The following is a 15991-nucleotide window of genomic DNA, read 5'->3' on the forward strand; positions in this document are numbered from 1 at the left end:
TTTTACCTTGATTTACAAACTGGCTCCCTGACCCTCCATGCTCCACAGGTTAAAATTACAAATCAAACAGTTCAGACGTGATTAAAGTGTGCATTGCAATGTAGAAACTGTCTGGAATACCATTAAGAAGAAAGCACACACTGGTGAGCTCAGTAATCGCAAAGAGACTTGTAGCAGTCCGGTGCCACTCAGATTTACACCGTCGAAGTTACGGTGATTTATTTTTTTGGTGAGGATTCCAAGAACGCACCCAGCCTTGGTCCGACCCACACTCATTCATAGAGACACGAAATCCAATAAATCAAATGAATGAATGAATGAATAATAATATATTAAATGGAAAGTAAATATAAACTACAAATAACCAGATAACCCTCCCCTTCCCCTACAGCAGTGTTTCTCAACCTCGGTCCTGGGGCTGCAGGTTTTTGTTCCAACCAGATTCCTAATCAGTGACAACACCTGATAGCACTGATCTCATTTCATTAGCTGGTATTATTTTTCTTTTATCCTACATTCAGAAAAGCACAGCAGCACGATTTTTACATTTATAAGACATTTAGAAATATTTCTGCTTTTGCTATAAATTTAAATGCTTAATTCTCTTTTGTTGATTTTCATCATATTTTGCCCTTTCTGTGTGCAGTTTTTCCCTTTCGTTGTATCTTATATTAATGAGAATTAAAAATGAGCAGAGCAGACACGCTAGCAAACAACACTGAATAAGCAAAGGCTGCAACTACGTTAGCATCAGATCCACTAATTAGTAAATAATGGATTAATTAAACAATTAGAACACACAGAAAAGTAGAATGAAAATCAAGGTGAAATTATTGTTAAAAAGAAAAAAATACATTATTCCCATATAACTTCTTGGTACATTTTAATATATATATATAATATATATATATTTTTTCTTTTTAACCAAACTTAATTTTCTAATTTCTATATTGTTCCCAAAACACAGAACGTGGGAAACAGTTCACTTAATTAGCCCAGGAGTCCAATTAAAAACAGAAGCTGGTTGGAACAAAAACCTGCAGCCAGGTCCGGGGGTCCCCAGGACTGAGGTTGAGAAACGCTGCCCTACAGCAATCTTTATATATAATACACTACCGTGGCTGTTCATTTGTCTGTCCAGGATTTTAAATCACCTATTGCTCGCAAAGCGTTTGACCTATTGACCTGAAATTTGGTACACATATATATTTCAGGAAGTCTACTATCAGCTTTCATGGTGATGTTTAACCTCCAAGGTAATTCCTCTTTTTATTTTTATTTTATTGTTGAATCAACTCTCGGCACCGGCCAGCAGGGCAGTCGTGCGGTGCCTGCATATGGGCGCCTTTCTCGTCCCTACCACCTTCACCATCACTTCACCTCCCTCTTCATATCTTAAATCATTCTTGAGACAGATTGAAGACTTATGTGCCAGCTTAAGTGAAGAATTAAAGAAAACCTAAGTAATTGCAACACAAACTCTGACTTAATCAGTTTTAACGCAAAAAGATGCCAACAAAAGAAGAGAAGAAGCGGGTCACTAGGGTGGAGAAAACGAGCTGCTCCGGAAGCTGCAAGCGCATCAACCTCTGCGCAAACAAATGCTAAACATACAGATAGAGTATGAAAACTATGAATTCTCAGGTCAAGTGTATTCACTGCACGTTATTGTGTAGTGTGCTGTTACTGGTAACAAATATAACACAACAATAAACACCTATGACAATTTCCATGAATCAGTCCCATGTAACAGATGTAAATAAAGCTTGGTGGGGTGGCAGATCCTGTGAACTGTAGAGGTGAATATAAAGTTTGTCCTACTGTTTCTGAAGCGTTTTGAGATGTGTGGGAGTGCTTCGTCCGGCAAAGATGATGCAGTGAATCCAATGCAACAGTAATGCAGGACAATCGCAGGCAACCGCATTCACACAGGCAAACAGCAAAAGTGCTGACAAACAGAATGGTGCTGTCTTCTCTGTTTAGCTGTCTCTCTTTTAAAGTTCCCACCAGCTCTTCTTGTCCCCGGCAGATGTCATTGTCACTGATCAGTCCTATTACCGCTAGTGTTGTCTGTCAACAGTCTGTGATGCAGTTGCAGCCATATAAAGTGACGCAGTCATGGGTGAAGAGGGAGTAGTGGAGTAGGATGAGTACACAGCCTTGTGGAATGCCAGTATTCAGGATCAGGGTAGAGGATATCTGGTTGTTTAGCCTGACAGATTGGAGTTTGTTGGTTAGAAAGTCCAGTGTCCATTTACAAAGAGAGGTGCTGATGCTGATATTGCTGAGTTTAGTTACCAGATTGGAACACTTTTTAATCAGAGTATAGCATTACGTCGGTGAAACTTCTGGGATATTGATCTGGTCAGTTAAGTAGCAGAGGGGTTTTTTAATCGGTTTCAGCTGCTTTGGTGTTAATGAGGGGCAACAATCAGACAACTCAGTTTAACTGAAGTGGAGAAAGGCTTGGGGCAGGCCTCTCCAGTTTTTCATTTGCTTTTTAACTGGTCTCTGACCTGTGGTATTGTACCTAATCTCTGGAAACAATCAATCATTACCCCTGTATCTAAGGTTTCTAGGCCAAGCTGTTTAAATGACTACAGACCAGTGGCACTTACATCTATTCCAATGAAATGCTTTGAACATTTGGTGAAAAACATTTTAATGACAGAGACAAAGTCTTTTCAAGACAACAATCAATTTGCTTATTGTGCAAACGGAAGTGTGGAAGATGCTCTGCTTGTTATCTTACATCAAATCTACACCTTTCTTGATCAGCCTGGTTCATATGTCAGAGCACTATTTTTGGATTTTTCTTCAGCGTTCAATACTATACAGCCTCATATTGGGAAATTGAACAGTATGAATGTAAACCCATTATTACACTATGGATTCAGAACTTTCTTTTAAACCGTTCACAGACAGTTAAAGTTGAGGACACTTTTTCAATAGTCATTCATTCAAACACAGTAAGTCCACAGGGGTGTGTCTTACCACCATTACTGTTTACTCTGTACACAAGTGACCTGAGACAGAATGATGACCACTGCTCCATTATCAAGTATGCGGATGACACCATGATCATAGGACGCATATCTGGGGAGAATGAAAGCCACTATCTAAATCAAGTGGACTGTATGGTAAACTGGTGCAATAGAAACTCTCTCACTCTGAATGTAAAAAAGATCAAAGAAATGATATTTGATTTTAAGAGACAGGAATCTGTATGTTCACCTATTGTAGTTCTAGGAGAGGAGGTATAGTGACTGAATATAAATACTTAGGAACTTGCCTAGATAACAATCTTAACTGGAATACAAATACAAAAAAAATATTTTCTAAATGCAACCAGCGCTTATGTCTCCTCCATAAACTCAAACTATTTAAAGTAGACAACGACCTCATGTTGTCCTTCTATCGCAGTATGATCCAGTCTGTGATCACTTTCAGTTTCATTGCCTGGTTTAATAGTCTGATAAACCAAAACTCAAAAAAGCTCCAGCAGATTACGAGGTATGCAGCTAAAGTTATTGGGGCTGATGTAGATGATTTGACTAGTGTGTGTCAGAGGGCAATGTTAAAGAAACTGGAAAATCATCTCAACTGATGACAGTCATCCATTACATGTAGAACTAAAGTTCAGTAAATCAGGAAGGATAGTCGCTTTGAAAACCCACACAAATTGCTCCAGAAACTCCTTTCTTCCTAGTGCCATACGACTTTTCAGTAAGAAATATTGGAGATAATGATTAAGGTTTTGATATATATCCTGTAACCTTTTTTTTTGGTGTGTTTATGTATTATCTAACTGCCTTACCTTAACCTTTCTTGTTTCTATTTGTCTGTTTTATTTAATTCTGTCTGTCATTAGATGCAACTGAGAAGGCAAATTTCCTGTTTTCTTGTGTAAACATGACTAAATAAAGAAACCTTAAACCTTAAACTCCCAAAACAGGAATGGTTTAACAGGTGGAGGCCACTGACATTTTTCCCTCCTTATCTTTCCTGACTGTTTCTTCACTTGTTTTGCATTTGGCTACGGTCAGTGTCACTACTAGTAGCATGAGGCATTACCTGGACCCTACAGAGGTTGCACAGGTAGTCCAACTTCTCCAGGATGGCACATCAATACGTGCCATTGCTAGAAGGTGTGCTGTGTCTCCCAGCACAGTCTCGAGGGCATAGAGGGGATCCCAGGGCACAGGCAGTTACTCTAGGAGAGCTGGACAGAGCTGTAGAAGGTCCTTAACCCATCAGCAGGACCTGTATCTGCTCCTTTGGGCAAGGAGGAACAGGATGAGCACTGCCAGAGCCCTACAAAATGATATCCAGCAGGCCACATGTGAATTTCTCTGACCAAACAATCAGAAACAAACTTCATGAGGGTGGCCTGAGGGCCCGACGTCCTCTAGGGTTTGGTGGTGTATCAGTGATGGTCTGGGGAGACATATCCATGGAGAGATGCACAGACCTCTACAGGCTCGACAACGGCACCTTGACTGCCATTAGGTATCGGGATAAAATCCTTGGACCCATTGTCAGACCCTATGCTGGTGCAGTGGGTCCTGGATTAACTCCTGGTGCACGGCAATGCCCAGCCTCATGTGGCAAGAGTATTCAGGTAGTTCCTGGAGGATGAAGGAATTGCTTCATGCTTGTCTGACCTAAATCTAATAGAACACCTCTGGGACATTATGTTTCAATCCATCTGACGCCACCAGGTTGCACCTCAGACTGTCCAGGAGCTCAGTGATGCTCTGGTCCAGATCTGGGAGGAGATCCCCCAGGACGCCATCCGTCATCTCATTAGGAGCATGCCCTGACTTTGTCAGGCATGCATACAAGCACATGGGGGCCATACAAACTACTGAGTACGATTCTGAGTTGCTGCAATGAAATGGAGTAGCCTGCCGCATAATTTTTTCACTTTGATTTTCAGGGTGTCTTTGAATTCAGCCCTCTGTAGGTTGACAATTTTTATTTCCATCAAACGATGTGGCATCCTCTCGTTCCTAACACATTATCCAGTCCATATCAGTATAGATATCCAGCATGATTTTCTTTCCTATTGAGATGTGATGTGTTTTCAAAGTGTTCCTTTAATTTTTTTGAGCATCCATCCATCCATCCATTATCCGACCCGCTATATCCTAACTACAGGGTCACGGGGATCTGCTGGAGCCAATCCCAGCCAACACAGGGTGCAAGGCAGGAAACAAACCCCGGGCAGGGCGCCACAAGCACACACACACACACACATACCCACACCAAGCACACACTAGGGACAATTTAGAATCGCCAATGCACCTAACCTGCATGTCTTTGGACTGTGGGAGGAAACCGGAGTACCTGGAGGAAACCCACGAAACGCCACAGGGAGAACAAGCGAACCCGGGTCGCCTAACTGCGAGGCAGCAGCGCTACCCACTGCGCCACCGTGCTGCCCATTTTTTTGAGCAGTTTATTTCAAAAGCAGCCACAATAACTGGTCCGCTGAGAAATCTTCTCAAAAAAGATGCTACGTGGCTTGAGAACCATAAGCTCAGAGCAGCTGTTGATGCTTTGAAGGCTGCACTAACTCCAGCTTCTCCTCAAGTTTTATGACTACAGTGAGCCTCTAAAAATGCAAGCAGATGCATTACGGGATGATTCAGAGAAAGAGATGTATGAAATAGAAGCCATGGTAGAATTAAGCTCAGACAAGCTCTCAAGGAGTTCACAAATGCAACGGCAGCAGACAAAGTTCTTCAGTCTGTAATGCAGGCACATCAGGAATGCTGGCCTAAAATATGTAAGAATCTTTAGCAGTACTCCCCACTAGTATTGACCAATGTGTCACATAGTCAGTATAAGGAATGGCAAACTGATAATAGGTGATAGGATTGTCATCTGAGCCACAAGTCACTCATTTTGGAGGAGTAACATCTTGCCCACCAGGATGTCTAGTGAGCTAAAGACCAGGCCAGAAAGGGATTACATTTTCCAGGAATATCACAAGTCATAGAGCACATGGTGGAAAAAGTGCATTTGAGTCTGATATTTTTGAGCTACATGAACAGTTGTTTTTTAGAACTATAGACTATCTAAGTATCCAATAGTGCTTAACTTACCTAATGAAATTGCTTATACAGTCATTTGGAAAGTGAAGTTGTTTTTTGCCAGGCACAGAATTCACAAATGATGGTGTAAGTGACCATGTTGCCGTTGTTAAGTATGAAATACAGAGGTTTGCAGTTTCTTGGGGAATTCAGCTCACATACTCTAGTACTGGATATCCACAATCCAATAGATTTGCAGAACATGCAGTGAAGATAGTGAAACCTGCTCCCTAGAAGGCTCTAAAAACAGGTTCAGTTCCATACTTAACTATTACATCATTGATAAACACACCAGTGTCAGGTTTAGATGTTTTTTCAATGCAAATGCTAATTAGATGTGTCCTAAGGAGCAAATTGCCATCCTTTCTGCAATATGTTCACAGCAGAGTCCAGTATCAACAGTCCTGAAAGGAGCAGTACTGTATTGTGAAGATTAAACTACCACCTGAACTTGTTCATGAGTCTAAAGTGTCCACATGCAGAAAAGACAAGAGTGGAAACAAAAGTGCAGAATAATGCTCCTATAAAGTGCAAACAACAGAAGGGTAGGTTTTCTGGAGAAACAGATTTCACCTTAGGAATATCCATCCAAGCCTGCACAGGAACACAGATCCTGAAGGGGATCAACCACCTGAGGTCACATAAAGTGAAATACCGACCTCCAAGTTTCATCCAGCAAAAATATCAAGAGTGCAGATAATAACACTATACTGTATACTACACTAGAAGTGAGAGAGCTGTCGTACCTCATGTGAGGTATAAGGATTTTGTCATGAATTAACACTGAAGGCTGAGCTACCCATAGGGCCAAATTCTGGAACCTTTGGCCCCAAAATAGAGGTTAAGTGTTATTGTTCAGTGTTGGGATAAGTGAATGTTTATGGACATGTACAGACTGCATAATTAAAAAAAGAAAACAACACTTTTTTGTCACTTGTTTATTATGAAAAGTTAACTGAGAGTGATGCACTGTAGAGTCAGTTATAAACAAATCTCTCTCTAGAAAAAATGTGTATATTTTAGTGTAACTATAAAATTTGTCAGGTTAAAAAAAAGGTGTGGGTGTATGTTCATGGTACATTAGAGTACTTCTGGGTTTGATTTGAATATTCACCAATTGGGTGTCGAAGCGATTGCATATACCTGTGTGTATAGCAGCTGCAGTCCTGCAGCAGATGTGACTCAATAAAGTACTGGTTGATAATCTAAATGCAGGTTCCTGTACATTCTTTTCTTTCTAAAGTACCAAAGGTAGTCACAAGTAAAACGAGAAACACAACACTTCTCAAGGTCAGAAGCAAGTTGATCTGCAGCACTTTCCCCCCTCTCCATGAGCCCAAAGCTCTGCCAGCATCCATGCACCCAGGACAATGGATCTTAGCAGATGGAGAAGCATTTCCAAAGCAATGAAGTCACAGGGGCAGCAGTCTCTAAGCTGTCTTTCTTCCTGTATTGATCTCATCTCTCAGCCAGATTTCATCCCTTGGCTGGTAAATTCATGTTTTATGTTTCTTTTGTTAATTTTTGATTCCTTGATGTATATTTATATCCATCATTTTAAATTTTTGGTTTGGTCTATGTATTTAACCTGCCTTTGTTTTGTTCTATGTGTTTTGTGGATAGTCCCCCAAGAGGGGGGACCACCTGCCAATCACCACCAGGAACTGCCCTCCACCCTATAAATCCAGAGGATCTTCCACAGATCCTGGTGATTCATTTTGAATGCTCTGAGGAGTGGTGAGTTCTTATGCTATTGTAGGATTTGTGATTCTTTGGATTTTTGACCTTCGCTCTTTTTTTTTCAATATTCTTTGAATATCTGTATTTGGACTTGTTTGCTTTTAATTAGCTTATTGCTTCAGGGAATTCATTTGCTTTTTATGTTCCATGGAGCTTCATTGTGATTGGAACACTTTTTATGAAGAATAAATTTTGTATTTTATAAAGATCCAGCACTTGACCTTATTATCAGCCGGGGTTTAACAGTGATACCCCCCTCTAGTGGTCATTATTGGAAGTGTTTGGAACAGGGTGCTTTGGAACTCTTTAATGATTAAGACTAACTAAAAAGATTACAATATGCAAGCTTTCGAGGCAACTCAGGCCCCTTGTTTAGATGTTTACATCTTGCCTGAAGAAGGGGCCTGAGTTGCCTCGAAAGCTTGCATATTGTAATCTTTTTAGTTAGCCAATAAAAGGTGTCATTTTGCTTGGCTTTTCTCTACATTCATAATGGCTAACACGGTACAACACCCTAGTACTACATGATTAAGACTACCAATCCATGACAATTGATGTTGCAAATGGCTTTCCAGATCCTTGATTTCGGCCTCAGATCTCTCCAGCATCTCCTCAGAAGAGCTCAGCTTAGCTTTGCTAAGTCCAACTGCAAGTCTTGTCTTCCCACTACTGTCACCAACGTAGGGAGCTGACCCAATGGATTCTTGCTGTTGACACAGCTCCTTTAGAAATCTTGCGAATCTTACTTAGACTGACAATTTCCTATTGCTTCACTCGTTGGAATTCATATGCAACTGTCAGGCTTGCCATTTTTATAGTCTGCCCTGCTGTTGGCTCTAAAGCTGCTCATTTGCATGATGGAATGCCAGCTCATGTTGTTGGAGACTCATCTTCAGGTTGATGCACCTCAGGTTCAGCACCGCTGTTACAATATTGTAAAAATAAATGGCTGCATATGACTGAGTACAATTTATTTATTATGTTATTCACATGATGTATCCGAGTATTTTGCAGAATTCAAATGGCGATACAACAAGGAACAACATACTGTATCTATTTCCTCAATCGAATGATGTGTTAGGAGCATTTTATTTTGTTTGTGTGTGTGTTTTTTTATTATTTCTGTATTATAAAAATGACTCTACTTTTCTACTAATTATATCTGTATTAATGTTTATTTCTTATTATTCACTATTATTCTTTCCTAGTTTAATTCGTTATTTTTTTCTTGTAACGTTCTTGTAAAGCACTTTGAGTTACATTGTGTGTATGGAAATGTGCTATTGAAATAAATGTTGTTTATTTGAGTCTGGACTTAACAAGTTTTAAAGATAATGACGCTGGGTCGTTGACTCTGCTGTTGTTATTTATGCCAAACGAAACCCTTGTACGTACCTTTCTGTGTAACGGCATCAGCCACCCGCGGGTGACGCCGTTTATATACAGTATACTGTATGAAATAATATATGACTCCGCCTTGTCCCGACGAGGGCAGCAGAAGGTTACCGAAATGAAATGTTTCGTCATCCTCACATGCTGTTAACTACATTTCCTTAAATGTCTGGTACAGCCGGAGAACCGCGAAGGCTTTCGGGAAATGTAGTTCATGCAGAAGCAACCAGGAAGAGAAATCTTGGGAGAGAAGGAAACGTTTGACATACATGCAAATGAAGAGAAACCCTACGTGAAGAGAAGCTGTGCGGGGGCTGCACCATGTGTGGCTTATCCTGGCTCTGCGGCCCCGTTTGAATGCAAGAACAGATCTGGGGAGGCTTGGGCTGAGCCAAGCCGAATCGATCCGTTTTTGTTGCGTGAGGACAACGTTTGCCTCGCCAGTGTCGCAGCCAGCAACCTCGTTTTCTCAATCGAAAGAGAAAGGTACCAGAAAAGAACAGGTGAGCGACTAATCCCACTGGTTCTGGTGAGCTTTTACATTTCGATTTTGCTGTCATTTCAAAAGCTACCCTATAAGTCATTCGTGTGTGCAAAAATCAGTATAACAGGTGACTGTGGCGAGTCGTGAACAGTTCGTAGGACAAAATCGCCAATGAACTAACCAAAGTGTTACGTTTGCAGAGATTAAAATGCCGTTATAGATAATGTTTAAGGCGAATTAATTAAAACCAAAATATTATTGATTGATGTGGTTTATTTATACAACTCTCCAACCGCCTGGCCAGTGTGGTGTCTTTTAAATATATCACAAATGATCAATTTTATTTTAATAGCATACAACATTGGCAAACGCTATGATATGATTATCTGGTGTATTTTGTTACTGAGAATGATGACTGTGTTTACTGAGATGGGAATGGCACTGGCGAGTGTCTTGTCATCTCATCCTATTGATTCACAGTTCGTGTTTACATTCATCACAATCTTACTGACTGATCAATTTTTCATACTGACTGTTTGCTGAAATTAAATCTGGCTGATCAATAGTCCGTCTTTCCTAAACAAATCAGAATGTTATTGACAGAGGAGTACATGCAAACCTAAGAATCATGCTGATCACTGTTTCATATATCAGTACAAAAACTGAACCTGTCTTGGGGAGAACTGTGTTTTAAAATGTTTATCAATTAGTTTGCCATACCAATGTTTTTTTGTTTTTTTTCTGGTCAGTGTTGCAGGAAACCAAAACCTATCGTAGCAGTTTACAGGTGCATGGCAGCTGCTGCTTCTGAGTCTGTTAGCTCACATGCAGGTCGCACTCAGTAGTGAGACAAAATGCTGAATTTCTAGAAATTAGAATTCTATTTATTGATTATGTAGATTTACACAAATCATACTGTATTACACAGCTAGTTGTCCTTGTCAGAACCCTATTAATCAATGCCCAATGTGTTAGTCATAAAAGTAGGAAATGTATTGAATAATGTGTTGAACTGATGTGTTTACATAACCAGAGTCCTACTGACTGATGTGTTACATCAAGCAAGGCACTGTATTCCATATTGTGGGTTGATAAAATGTGTAATAACTATAGGATCTAATATCTACATTTTAAATCTAATTCATTCAGAAAAAAATAAGACTGAATTGGGTTAAACTTAGCTTGGAATGGAGGCTTATCTTTAGAAAACTGCCATGTTATAACAATGCAAATCAAACTACATGAAATTACGGCTGCTGGCAAAATGTTTAGCAACAATGTCAGCAAAAACAAATGCAGGGAGAGCATGCAGGACACATGACATTTTTTTCAATTGTTCTTACAATATATTGTTTGCAAAATAAAGAAATGTAATAAAGATAATATTAAAGTATGAGTATAGGATCTGTATTCCACAGGTTTCCTGTTTTTAGTGTGGCTGCATGTTTTACTTTTTAAAATTTCAGACTGTATGTGCAGGTAGGCACTGGCTTGCCATTGGGATATAGAGATGTATCATAAAAGTAGCTTCAATAAGTTAATTCTGTTTTTAATGCATCTATTAATTCATATTAATCATGTGGTAAAATGTTATTGTGAACACTGGTTAGTGCCACAGAACTCCAGAGTCTTGGGTTTCACACCCCATCCTTGTCACTGTCTGTTTGATGTCTGTACAATCTCTTCAGGTCTTGGTGTGTTTTTCTAAATGCTCCAGAGTTTTCTTTCCTTGCCTATGAAGATTTAGTGGTGGCTGTTAAATCGGCCTTGTTTAAGCGAGTGTGGGTTTGTGTTTGAGTGTCTCTTCAATGGATTTGCACCCATCTCAGGAAGGTTCTCGTCTTTTGCCCAATATTACTTTATGTTGGATTGCTTTTTTTCTGCTGTGGTTGGATGCATGTTAATACCATTTTGTATTTATTTTCTTATCGTGCACAGGATGTATATAAATATGGATTTCAACATATTAATGACATGCATAGAGCAGGTTCAACTTGAATTTGATCAGGGGAGGCCATTACTGTTTAACACCAGTGTAAGAAGTGAATATAATGTGACACAGAGCCCTGAATGAAAAGCATTATTCTTAACAAAACTTTGTTCATATTAATCCCAGTGCCTTGATAAGGTAAATCAAATTCCTGAAGCTTTTGCTACATTTACCACTCTAATTCAATTTGTACTGTATTTTTGATATTAGTTGATGAAGGTATTCCTGCCCCTTTGTTATTCAAAACTTTTTGTGAATTGTACCATAAACCAAGAACCACTTTATTAGATACAGTTATCCAACAGTAAGTTAGTCCCTTATTTATTTTTAAGACCACTCACATTTGCCAGGGAACGGGCTCAACCAGGAGTTACGAGTTTGCCACAGGCATATCGACTCATGTTATGCCAGGCATTCCAGAGTTGTTATAGATTAGCCCAGCCACGGTGTCTGTGGATTTTCAAAGACCCCACCATATAAACAGACACAGTCATTGTTTTCATAGACTGGTAAACCAGTTCACACCGATATCCCAAAAGGTGCATGTGTAAGAATGACTGGCATCACTGGTGGAAGTGTGTGTCCTGTTCAGGTTTGGTCTTTCTCGTTCCCAAATTTGCCATGATAGGCTGTGGCACTCTCTGGCTATGTATTGGACTAAGTTAAGAATATGCATGAGTTTCTCCTTCATGCTGCTTACTCCACCATCTCATCCAGTGAAATTTTTGATTAGATTTAGACATGGGACTAAGGGTACCACTGCGTCAAGTCAAATATGCTATTGAAATTTTCTGAAACCTTTTAATGACCTTTCTATCTTTGTGGCATGGAGACATATCCTGCTGCAGAAGGCTTTTCAAAGATGGATGCCATGAAGGGGTCAATCACCATATTCAGATATTGTATGGCATTTAAACATCACTCTACTTGTATCAATAAACCCAATCTGCTCTATGAAAACATATCTGACATTGTTTCACTGTTACCACCATCCCACTTTGTTGATTTCCCACAGGAACATCTGTAGACTCCTGGAGTTTCTGTCCTATCTAGTTTCTGAAATTTATCAGGAAATATTTTTCCAGTATTCTCTTTTCTAGTGTTTAATAATAATAATAATAATAATAATAATAATTCATTACATTTATATTGCTAGTGTTTACATGGTTACTGTGGGCTTAGGACCACATTCTTGATTTGCTTCAACAGGCACTGCAGTCAGTTAGGTCACTGGATCCTATCCTATCCCTGAAAAGGCAGAATGAATTGTGGGTTATGATTTGTGTATTTTGGCACCATTGTTGTATTCAGCTGTTATTTCACTAACTACAGCCTGAATATTATTTTTTCAAAAGTGGCATCTGCCTTCACAATAATCCTTTTATAATTACAGGGTCAAAATGCTGTTTGCTGAATGTTTTTTGATGGATAGTCTAATACTTTATACACATACTGTATAACATGGGCTTGGGTTGCTCTTCTTGTTATAATCATGCTTTTGCCCACTAACATATTGCATTATAGACCACTGAAATTGTTCTAGATTTGCCCTCTAAAATACACAGATGGCACTGTTAAGGAACACAGGAGAGGCCAAGGATTATTGAGAGACAGAGCAAAGGCCAGGAGATGAAAAATTTAGTTTGAACACAGTCAGGACAGGTAAAGGTCAAAACTAGTAAATGATTGGGAGTGGTTGATAAACAAGCAAGCAGGAGCAAATGGGCAAAACAAGAATTGTAACTCAAAAGACAAAAAGAGAGTCAAAATCAAAACCTGACAGTAGGGCCTGCTTAGAAATTAAGCTAATTACCACTAAAGATTTTTGAGATGTTGTTTATTCACCTAGGGATAGCATTTACTGGAATCTCTGCCATATTTGTAGTGTCACTTATTTGACGTCATTGCTGTGATAATCTCAATCACATAATACATTCAAAATGCATTGCGTAATCAATGAAATGCAAGGTCGGATAAAAACAATTTTTTTCCAAAACAAATCAAAACCAGAATCAAACGTCAGAAGTGAAATCCAATAACAAAAAAATTCAAAGAGTGTAAATTATATGTATGTTACAAATCTTGCACTCACAATCTATTAGTACCAGTGTTGTTGATACATGAGATGCTGTCTCGAAACAGTTAGGTTGGTGTGAAATGCATAACTATGTGGTCACCTTTGCTTGTAATAGCTGATTTTTATTTGCATTCAGAGTTGTGTTTGGAATTATGATACTTTGCTTAGATGTCCTAATTGACACAAGTTTAAGTTTTGATGGATTTAGTTAGATAAAGTTACAAATTCAATACTGGCATTTGAATGTTTTCACAACAAATACTATTTAATTTTGTAAAATATTTGCATATCTGAAACATGGTTTGTTTCCTTAAAAGATAAAGGTCAGTGATATGGTATAGCTTAAAAATAAAATGTTAGATGATTTAGAATGAACTGGTCCCGTGACGATCAAGTAAGCAAAAATAATACATTCAGACCTTAAAATAAGAAATATTGTTAAGAGCGGTGACGATCGGTGTAAACCTTTAAGTAAAATAAAAACCTTTTAAGCAATAAGTGTTTATGACTAAAGCCTTTGATAACACTGGTCAACATGCATTTTGCTACTGGGATTCTTTCACCTGTAATTTAACAAATTTCACTTGCTGACTCCAAATCTGAAAACCATTTTCATCCAGCATGTCCCATTTTTTAGTTATGATGTTCCAGGTCTTAGGCAACTAGGGTGACTGGACAGTAAAGGCGATGCGTTTCAGTATTTAAGAAATAAGTTTGGTCTCGAGAAAAGTGAAGCCCTGAAATCTGATGCTTGATGATGAGTTCAAAAAAGAAACTGAAGCCAACTGAATCCGCACCCTCATTCATGCAGGTTGTTCAGAATTTTCTTGACAGTCACAGAGCAGAGAATTATACTGAGCTTGTGGAGAATATGCTGAAAGTATATTAGCTTACGGGAGCCAGAAGACACTGAAAACGCATTTTTACATTCTGATCTCAACTTTTTTCCACCAAATCTTAGCGATGTTAGAGATATAAAAGTGATGGGAAACTGGTATAAAGTAAAATTCACTCCGAGCCTGATGGGTGACTACTGTTGGTTCTTGCAAAGAGAGATGGATGTGCAGTACAAGTGCAAAAGTGAGTGCCACCAATAATTTTGGGCACGCTGACCTCACTTTTATATTGAGGTAAATTGACACAAATATGCTTTAACGTGACTCTGGTATCGTCTTCTGGTTTGTTTTCAGAATAAACACATCAAAACAATTTTGGTGGGACATAGTCCAAACTCCAGGTATCTGTTGATATATTATACTGATATTCAAAAGTGTCAAAACATTAATGATGTGTATTTCAAAAACCTGACGTGCTAGCTTAATTCCGATTTCATATATGAAAAACTTAAATAAAGATCTGCTCTGAGGTTCCCAGTAGCAAACAAAAAATATTTTTTGTAGACCAGTGTAATGCATTTGCATATTTTACAATACTGCAGTAATGTAGTTTCCTGGCTATGCTGGTAAAACTGAAATGTTCCATTTTCAAAGGCTTATTATCTGGCTTAGCTATAACAAACCAGTGGATGACTCGAGTGGGACTGTACATTCAGTTTGATCATTTTAATGGAAAGTTGGTATATGTTTGTACAATATGTACTTTTATTTTTCAGTCCAATTTTATAGTCATGTGTGCATGTTCAGAATCAGAGTCAAAAGCAATTATTGGGTTACTGGAGTACATTTTTGCTTACTCTGACTAAATGTAAATAATAATTTCATGTACACTAATTTGATTAAACAATGTATTCTTTTCAATCTATTTTTTTTTTTATTTCTCGATATTGGTAATAAAGCTGCAGTGAGTGGGTTATTCTTAGGCAAGGCATGCTTTTTTATGGCTGAGGACTGTAGCGTTATCCCCCAGAGAAATGGTGTATGCAGTTAATGCAAATGAATCCCACAAGTAGGACAGCGACGGCAAGTAAAAAAGGGCAGCTGCCCTGCACAGCAAAAAGAGACAAGTTGGCGAGATTCATAAAAAATGAAATGTGAAGTGGATGAAGAACAGTTAAGTGAAACACAAAGAAAATGTGGTTAGCAAATTGCTTCCTTGAGTACATGTGTCACTCCATATTCTGTCTGCTTCTTCTTACTCCTCATGATGCGGTATAAAACACATTCTAGCCAGACTGGATTGTCGAGTGCTCTTATATACATAAATTTCAAAGAATGGGGAGATAGAAGGGGTTGGGGAAAAATATATGCAAA

General features: G+C 38.8%; 1 protein-coding gene across 2 annotated transcripts in view; it reads left to right on the forward strand.

The window, feature by feature from the left end:
• The first annotated feature begins 9423 nt into the window (after window positions 1-9423).
• The window catches only part of mib2 (MIB E3 ubiquitin protein ligase 2), a 201051-nt gene continuing 194483 nt past the window's right edge, over window positions 9424-15991 (forward strand). The window contains exon 1 of one of the 2 annotated variants that reach the window (XM_051930372.1): window positions 9424-9759. The gene's annotated coding sequence lies outside the window, so the exon portion shown is untranslated. The remainder of the gene's footprint in view (window positions 9760-15991) is intronic. The other variant, XM_028807675.2, reaches the window with a different exon arrangement.

The sequence above is a fragment of the Erpetoichthys calabaricus genome, chromosome 8 (genome assembly GCF_900747795.2).
Source record: "Erpetoichthys calabaricus chromosome 8, fErpCal1.3, whole genome shotgun sequence".
Lineage (NCBI taxonomy): Eukaryota > Metazoa > Chordata > Cladistia > Polypteriformes > Polypteridae > Erpetoichthys > Erpetoichthys calabaricus.